The sequence below is a fragment of the Tauraco erythrolophus genome, chromosome Z, assembly GCF_009769465.1.
Source record: "Tauraco erythrolophus isolate bTauEry1 chromosome Z, bTauEry1.pri, whole genome shotgun sequence".
Lineage (NCBI taxonomy): Eukaryota > Metazoa > Chordata > Aves > Musophagiformes > Musophagidae > Tauraco > Tauraco erythrolophus.
In genome coordinates this window covers 21,177,933-21,185,964 of record NC_141496.1, presented here as the reverse complement: position 1 = coordinate 21,185,964, position 8,032 = coordinate 21,177,933, and positions in this window count along the sequence as shown.

Sequence of the window (8,032 nt, the reverse complement as noted above, 5' to 3'; positions counted from 1 at the left end):
GCAGGGCGAATCGGTACAGTGGCTGCTCCAGCTTCTTTGCAGGAGGTGCGCGACACAGATGCCATGGGCGGGGGCGGGGGGGGGGGGTGTGCACTGTTTCTAGAGGTTGTCCTCCAGCTGGTCGTTGCTTACCATGAAGAGTAAGGCTAGAGTTAGGAAACTGTGCATTTCAGTTGTGGATAACGTCTGGTTTAGCCCTCTCGAAAAATGTGGTCGTTCTGCTGATGTTGGTTTTCTGTGGAACAGTCTCAATCCCATCCCCAATCTTTTTTTCCCTGCCCCGATTGTTTCCCCTTGTAACTCCTGTGGCACCTGGTCTTGTGTTGTCTAATCACATAGATCCCATCCCACTAACAATATTTTAGGTCTCTTTGGATCCCTGGATACAAGTTTAACCTCAAGATTTCTATCTGTTCAGGAATAACTAGAAAGAAGTTTTCTGGAGGAAATGTTACCTGTTTGGTCCCCAATTCTTCAAGCTTTCCTATGAGCATCCTGCCAGATACGCAGTTTTTGCTTGTTTCTCTCATGTGGTTCAAAGTGTATGCTGCTTCTCAAAGGTCTTTGTGACAAACACTTCGTCTTCATCTGAGGGTGATTCACTGAAATGATACAAGACCCACTGATTCCTTTCATTGTTGGTTTTAGTGTTTGATACCTGGGTTTTACTTTTGTTCACTTTTTCCATCTGACCATTTTTCCAATGTCAGTGCATGTATCATCACTGTGCTTTTCTGCTTTTCTGGTACTGTTGCTTGGCTTAGGTATTTCACATTTTATCATCTCACCCCAGCCCAGCATTTTAGCTACAAATTTCTTTATTGCTTAACTCTGGAAGTCTGTTTCAATTAGCCAATACTGACAGTGCCCAAAGAATCACATAGTTCACCACACAACCAGCTACTTTGTGGCCAGCCCAGTGGACCACGTTCATGTTGCATCACCCGTGCCACCATTTCCAAACTCAAGCACTAAATTTGCAGCAGCAAGTTTACAGAGGGCAATTCTGAGTATTAACATCAGCGCTAAAGCAAGAAGCATCAGTCTCCTCCTGAGAGGAAGCTGGCGGCTGCCCAGGGTGGTAGAGCTGAAGACCTTGACTTCAGATAACTCTGTATCAAGGCTTCGGGGTTTCCCAAACGTATTTGGAAGCACCCTAACCTGTCCTCGTCATGACTACCCCTTGCAGCAGACTCTGAGGAGCTCCTCAAGCCCTGCGTCAGCATCTGTCAGTGCTCTTAGAACTTGCAAAGCTCTTTTTCTGTCAAGGCTAGTGACTGCCAGCGTTCTGCCGGTGCGCTGTCAGTGTCTGACTCCGATGCAGACGTGGTTCTCTTCTGCCAAATGTGGAGGTTGTCATGGCACCTGGTCCATGGTCCGGCATGCTGCCCTCCACCTATGCAGCCAACCTAGAGTAAGGACTAGAACCCCAACAGCAGATAGGTGTGGATCAGTTTAATGTTGGTCTTAGAATTCATCCCAAATTCTGACTACTGCAAATCAAGGTAGGTGATGGGGGTTTTGTATTCCTTCCAAAGTTAACTCCTAACATTGATCTGGGCAGTCTTGTGCATTCGTGTGAATCCTCACAGGTTAAACTACAGAAAATCAGCTCCTGATCTGCCTTTTCTATACCACTTATTGTTTTATATATATTTTACTGTACCTGATTCAACTCCTTTCCCAAAATTTTCAGTCTTATTAATCTTAATTTCAATATCCTTAATCATTAATGTTGTTTTATCTGAAATAGAATCTTTTTCACATGAGGTGATCAGTACTGGAAATGATGCTGACCTACTTGATTTGTATAAACAGATTCATTTAAGATTTGCTTTCATTGAACAACCTGGACTGATGAACAAGATGCCTTGCGCAGCTGCAAAGCTGGTTCAGGAGTGGGATTTTGCCACTTGTCGAGGTTTTAGGCTGATCCAGCAACTAAAACTCACACAGTCTCTCTTTCTCCAGTAAAGTGGAGAGGAGAAAAATATAATAAAGGGACTGAGGGTTGAGACAAGAACAGAGGGAGCACCCACCAACCATGGTCCCGGGCAAAACAGACTTGGCTTTCTTAAAGCAAAACAGTTTATTAATGGTTACTTAAAAGGACAAAGGGAAACAAAACCGGTTACTTGAGAGAATAAAAAGAAACAAAGCCAGATCTTAAAACCGACACCTTCCTTCTCCCTCCCCCTTTCCTTTTCCTCCCGGCTCTACCTCCTCCCCCCAGTGGCGCAGGGGGCAGGGACTGGGGGAGTGCAGGTCAGTTCATTCCGTGCTGTTACTGCTGCTTCTTTCTTAAAGGAGGAGGGGTCCTTACACCCTTTTCCCCGGCTCCAGTGGATCCCCTACTCACGAGGAAAAATCTACAAACTTCTCCAATGTGAGTCCAGCCCACAGGAAGCAATCCTTCCCCATCAGATTGCCCCAGTGTGGGCTTTACCACAGTCTCGAATTCTTAGGGAGTTGTAGCCACTCGCTCCGGTGGGGATCGTCACACAGACTCCAGATGCCTCTCTGCCTCGTCATGCGTCCCAACATGACCATCCTCAGGCTCAGGCATCTCCTCTCCATGGTCTGTGAGTGAGTCTCTGCTCCGCCGAGGCCGTCCTAGTTGCAGGGGGGCCACCTGCCATCTCACCACCAGCCGCAGGGGAAACTCGGCTCCGGCACACCTCCTCCCGCTCCATCCTCACTGACCTGCTGTCGATGCGGCTGTTTCTCTCAGATCTCAGTCCTCTCCAGGTGAACTCAGCCCAGTGAGCACTCCGGGAGTGGGGTGCTCCCCGAGTTCCCCAGCCGGCTCTGCCGCCACCATCCTTAGTGGGCGGCGCCGGCCCGATGCAGGCAGCCACCCGGCCGGGAGCCAAGGAGCGGGGGCAGTGCCCTCCTCCCTTCTCTCCTCGCTCCTGGGCAAAGCACCTTTTCCGTTTCCTTTGTCCCGACTTAAATAGGGCAATTTGCAGAGGCGCTGATTGGCTCAACCCCGAGGGGGATGGGAGTCCGATCTGGTGGCCAGAACCAGGTCTAACCCGGTTCCAAAACCAGGGAGGTCACAGGGAGCAAAGCCCCTCTCCTGCCACCAGAACCTCCCCCCCCCCCCGCATCAAACCATGACACCACTCCAAGTGGTCATGCCAACGCCTGTCATGCTGCAGCTGTCACTGCCAGAACGGGAGGAAGGGACAATGTTGAGCTGGGCACCTGCCTTACTTCCTTGTATCCGGTGGTAGAGGTGGCAGCTGTCCTGCTTCCCCCTGCCCCCCCCAAGTGCATTAGATCTGACGTTTCCTTAGAGTGTGCTGGCTCAGGATTTGTATCTCAAACAGACACAAGCAGAGGCGTCAAGTTCAACAGGTACAAAAACTGCTACCAGGAGAATTTGAAGGCACAAGGTCTGTAAAGCTAATGAGAATAATATTTCTTAAAATAAATAAGTTTAAACTGGTGAGTAGTTATTGTCTAAAATCTTTCAGTTATATCTTGAGATTTTAACAAAAATTAAGTTATGTGAAATTGGGTCATGTTTTTTCAGGCTCTAATGCCATCAATAGGGCAAAATTATGAAAGGAAAAAGTGTGCTATACTATTTCCCTAGTGGACAAAACTGCAAAGAGAATTTGGAACAGTTTTGAGTTTGTAAATTACATTTTCCATCTTTCTCCCACCAGTGAGCCAACTCTGATTACCACTGTGTGCTGGCACCCTGTTATGGCTGTTAACATTCTTAAAACCTCAACGTTTTTTCAAGAAAACCAACATGCAAAATTAGAAGAGACTCTAAAAAATATTTTTAAAGAGTTTGAAGAAGCCAGCTTCCTAGGCCATTGGTGACCATCTACATTGCCAAGCAGAAGACCTGGATTGATTGAGCTTCGTTTCTTGTTTTTCAGACTAGCAGAGGCAAGGATTCAAAAATCAGAATGGTACATACTGACTTACAGCATTTTAGCTTCACAAAGCAGGTATCTGAAAGCTTTGCTTCTTCAGAAGTTTCTACCATTTTCATTGGGAACTGAATTTTCAGAGTCAAAGTGAATGTTATTCTGATCCTATTGAGATTGATAACCTATAATTCAGTAAAAATGTTTATTATTTGATGTGTTCCTGCAAATTTCTAATTTGGAGGGTGAAACTGAAAGCCAAACTAAAGCCAGATGGCTACTGATGTCTATGTATGGGATATCTTGTTTTAATTTGGAGTTAGGCATCTCAAGACCCCTGAGAATATATGCTGAAAGAGCTGTTTGAAAGCAGCATGATATATTTTTCTGCTCAGGTGCAGAAGCTTAAAATAAAAAAAAAAAAAAAATGGAGCATTTTGAAGAAAAGGTAAGGATTTTAGGCTATCCTGAATTAGGAAAAAGTGAATGAGTAGAGGCTCTGAAATAAAAAATAATAAAAGTGCATCAACCATGTGTAACCTTTCCTTGAAGGCCCCCAATCTTTCCTTCTTTATTTTGTTAATTTTCCTCTATGCTATCGCTTTGCTGCTTTAGTAAAAAAGGCAAAGTGGTTTTCCATGAGAGTCGATGAAGCTTTGGTGGCACTTCGCATTTTCATGATGATGATAGCCCTTTGTGGACTCTGGAAAAAGTATATGTCTGGATATTGAACAATGTCATAGAATTATCGAATCATAGAATGGTTTGAGTTGGAAGGGACTTTACAGATCATCTAGTTCCAACTGATCTAGTAGGAAGCTAGTCCTAGTAGTCCACGCTGAATAGTGCTTTGTGCAAAGAAATGGCTAGAAATAGGCCAATTTTCATCAATGTCATTTCTAAGAGCAAATTCAGTCAAATGCTTACTCATTGTGTATTGTTTTGGGGGGGTTTTGTTTGGTTGCTTGGTTGGTTTTGATTGCTATTTGTATTTTATCTCTATGTGATTTTGTGATGCTGGTTTGTATTTTGCTGGATTTTGTTTTGTTTTCCTATCATAACTAGAAATTATTGTAGTTTTTTTTAAACAAAAAATGTAGAGATGGATAATAAATTTCATGTAAAGGGGAAATAAACTCTTTTTTCCTATGTCTACATCACCTGTAACTGTCCTGTCCCATTCCACTCCCCCTCGCAGAGCAGAAGCTTAGGGTGCCTGGCAGGGCTGCCACTAGAGGGCATGAAATGATTTTAAACACTGAAGTTACCAGCTTGAAAGCGAGTAAAGACTTCGAACTAGCCAACCAGTGCAGAAAATGCAATAAACGCGACAAATATGTTATTCCAGAGGATTTTTTTTTATCATCTTCTGAAAGATCACATATGATTAGTTTTTGAATGTTTTATAGAATCATACTTTAAAACATAAAAAAGGTCTCAGAAATGAAGACATCTTATAGTGTGCTATGGAATTTAGGAAATGATGCAGAGGAATTTAGGAAAAAAGAAAATATTTTTCAAGTGGAACATAAATTAAGCAGAAATTACGTGGGTGTTTTTTTTTTTCAAACGGAGTTATGTAAAATTAGAGATAATTGAGCAGAAACACTGAGGTTCTTGTGTGACTTCTGTGATACATGTTAGCTATCTCAGCCTCAGTCCGTGTAAGAGATGGCTATTACTCGGAAATTCTCAACCCTCCATTTAATAGTGCTTGGAATGCATGTCTGTCTCCATTCCTTGTCTGAAGAGATAATGTTTCCTAACCATCCAAGGATGCTGTCAAGGTAAATCCATTCTGTATGCAGTTCTTCCATGCTGGTAGACATTCTGGATCGTGCTGAGAGTCTCTTGTGGTTATAGATGAATGGGCCTGGGTCAACCGCCACTCCCTTTACATGCATACAGGCAGAATTTACCTCCTAAATGTAAAGACTGAGACACAGCAGAAGAGGATGTGTGAGCCTGCTGTGCTTTAGCCCGACCTGCACAAGGCCTTGAGTAGTAATCTCAGTCTTACATATTGTGATCCCATAACTTTCATGATAACAAACATTTTTAGGAGGGCCACGAAGATGATCCGAGGGCTGGAGCACCTCTCCTATGAAGACAGGCTGAGAGAGAGTTGGGGCTGTTCAGCCTGGAGAAGAGAAGGCTCCGGGGTGATCTTATAGCAGCCTTCCAGTACTTAAAGGGAGCCTACAGGAAAGCTGGAGAGGGACTTTTTACAAGAGTGTGTAGTGATAGGACACGGGGCAATGGCTTTAAACTGAAAGAGGGCAGATCGGATATAAGGAAGAAATTTTTCACTCAGAGGGTGGTGAGGCACTGGAACAGGTTGCCCAGAGAAGTTGTGGATGCCCCATCCCTGGAAGTGTTCAAGGCCAGGCTGGATGAGGCTTTGGGCAACCTGGTGTAGTGCAGGGTGTCCCTGCCCATGGCAGGGGTGTTGGAACTAGATGATCTTTGAGGTCTCTTCCAACCCTAACCATTCTATAATTCTATGATTCTATGATTTTATAAAAAGCAAGACTATGAGGTAAGTGGGTAACTGGTAAGGAAACCCAGGTGAGGCCGACATTACATCCATGTGTCCTATAAAGTTATCTTAGAAATAAACCCATTGTATAGGATGAATAATGTATGATACAGGAAGAATGAAGGATTGAGCATTCTTTCATTTCACATGTGCAGGTATCTCTATCCTCACCCAGGATAGAGAAATTGTAGAGAGGATCATCCCATTGGGTTCTGTATCTGTCTTGACTCTGGCCACTTGCCACAGGGGTTTATAGTAGGAAAAGAAATGCTGCTGTGTTCAAGAAATCCATGGGACATGAGTCCTTAGGGCTGAAGAGGTTCACATCAACCCTGAAGTTGCTCTGGCCCTGTGCAGAGAGGTGGCTGGCAGAGGCTGGCCTCAGCGGGAAGGACTAGTCGTTGAACTTTGTTAACTCACTGTCTTATATCAATAAAATATATTGCTGCATCTTTTTTTGTGAGTGCATCACTCCATCTGTGACAGTGACATTGAATTCTGTGTAAATGAGATTGCTGTCTTGCCTTCAGGGAGAAAAATTTAGCTTGTGTTGTTGCTTGAGGACATGGAGTACAGAGAGGATGATCAAGGTGCTCATGTTGTCTGTGTCAGCTCAAGAGATGAGGAATTCTGAGAAGCTCAGTGGCTGAGGATGGCTCTAAGGTAAATGTTTTAGCTTCTGAGTTTTGCCAGTCTTTTGGCAAACATTGAGGCCTGCAAAGGATGAGGCGGTGAAGAAGGTTCCTTCTGTGCTTGATTTGGGCCATGTATTGGTGAGAAGGTGAATGATATGAATTCCTTATCATAGGTGGTGCAGCCTGTCGCTTCTTTATTAGACCCTTGTTTTAGAAGGGATTTCAGTGCTGCGGACATACTGGACATCCCCATACCATTAGTGAAACGTTAAGAGATGATAACTTCCTAACAGAAACAGCGTCAGAACTTGCCTGTGGCTGCTCTGCATGTATTTAGAAAAATGTTTTATTAGCTACCCATGCATACAGAACTGTATTCACATAAGCAGAATTATCTGAATTTGAAATATAAAGGTATATTAAAAATTGTATGGCCAGTGGGACAACAGGCAGGGTTTATTCAGGAAGAAACAAAATCCTAACAATAGTTTAGATGAGTATGGCATGAAGATGACAAAACTGCCAATGGTGATACAAGAGAGATATTAAATACATCCAAGGTTATTCAATAAATATTTCTGCTCTGTATGTGGAAAAATTATATTCACAGCTTTTCATGTCAATGAATTCCCTTGTGTTCTATTAGTAACTAAAGAGTGTTTAGCAGCAGGTGTTAAACTTTTATATCTTTATAACTCACAACATCAGGACGATAAAAAGACTGTCCCAAGAGCTGTCCAGGCTATTACTTTTAGTTTTAGGGTAAAATTTGTATCACTGAGCAAATCTCAGAGGGCTAGGGAAAACCTGCTTTTTGTTGGCCATGGTGAGTATTAACGCTTGAACAATTTGTGGAGGGATGTGATGAGTTTTCCATCAACTGAAGTCTTTAAATAAAAGATACGATGTCTTAAGTATGTGTTCTTTCTTAAATGTAGTATGAGCTTCATGAGGAAATTAGCAAGTGAGAT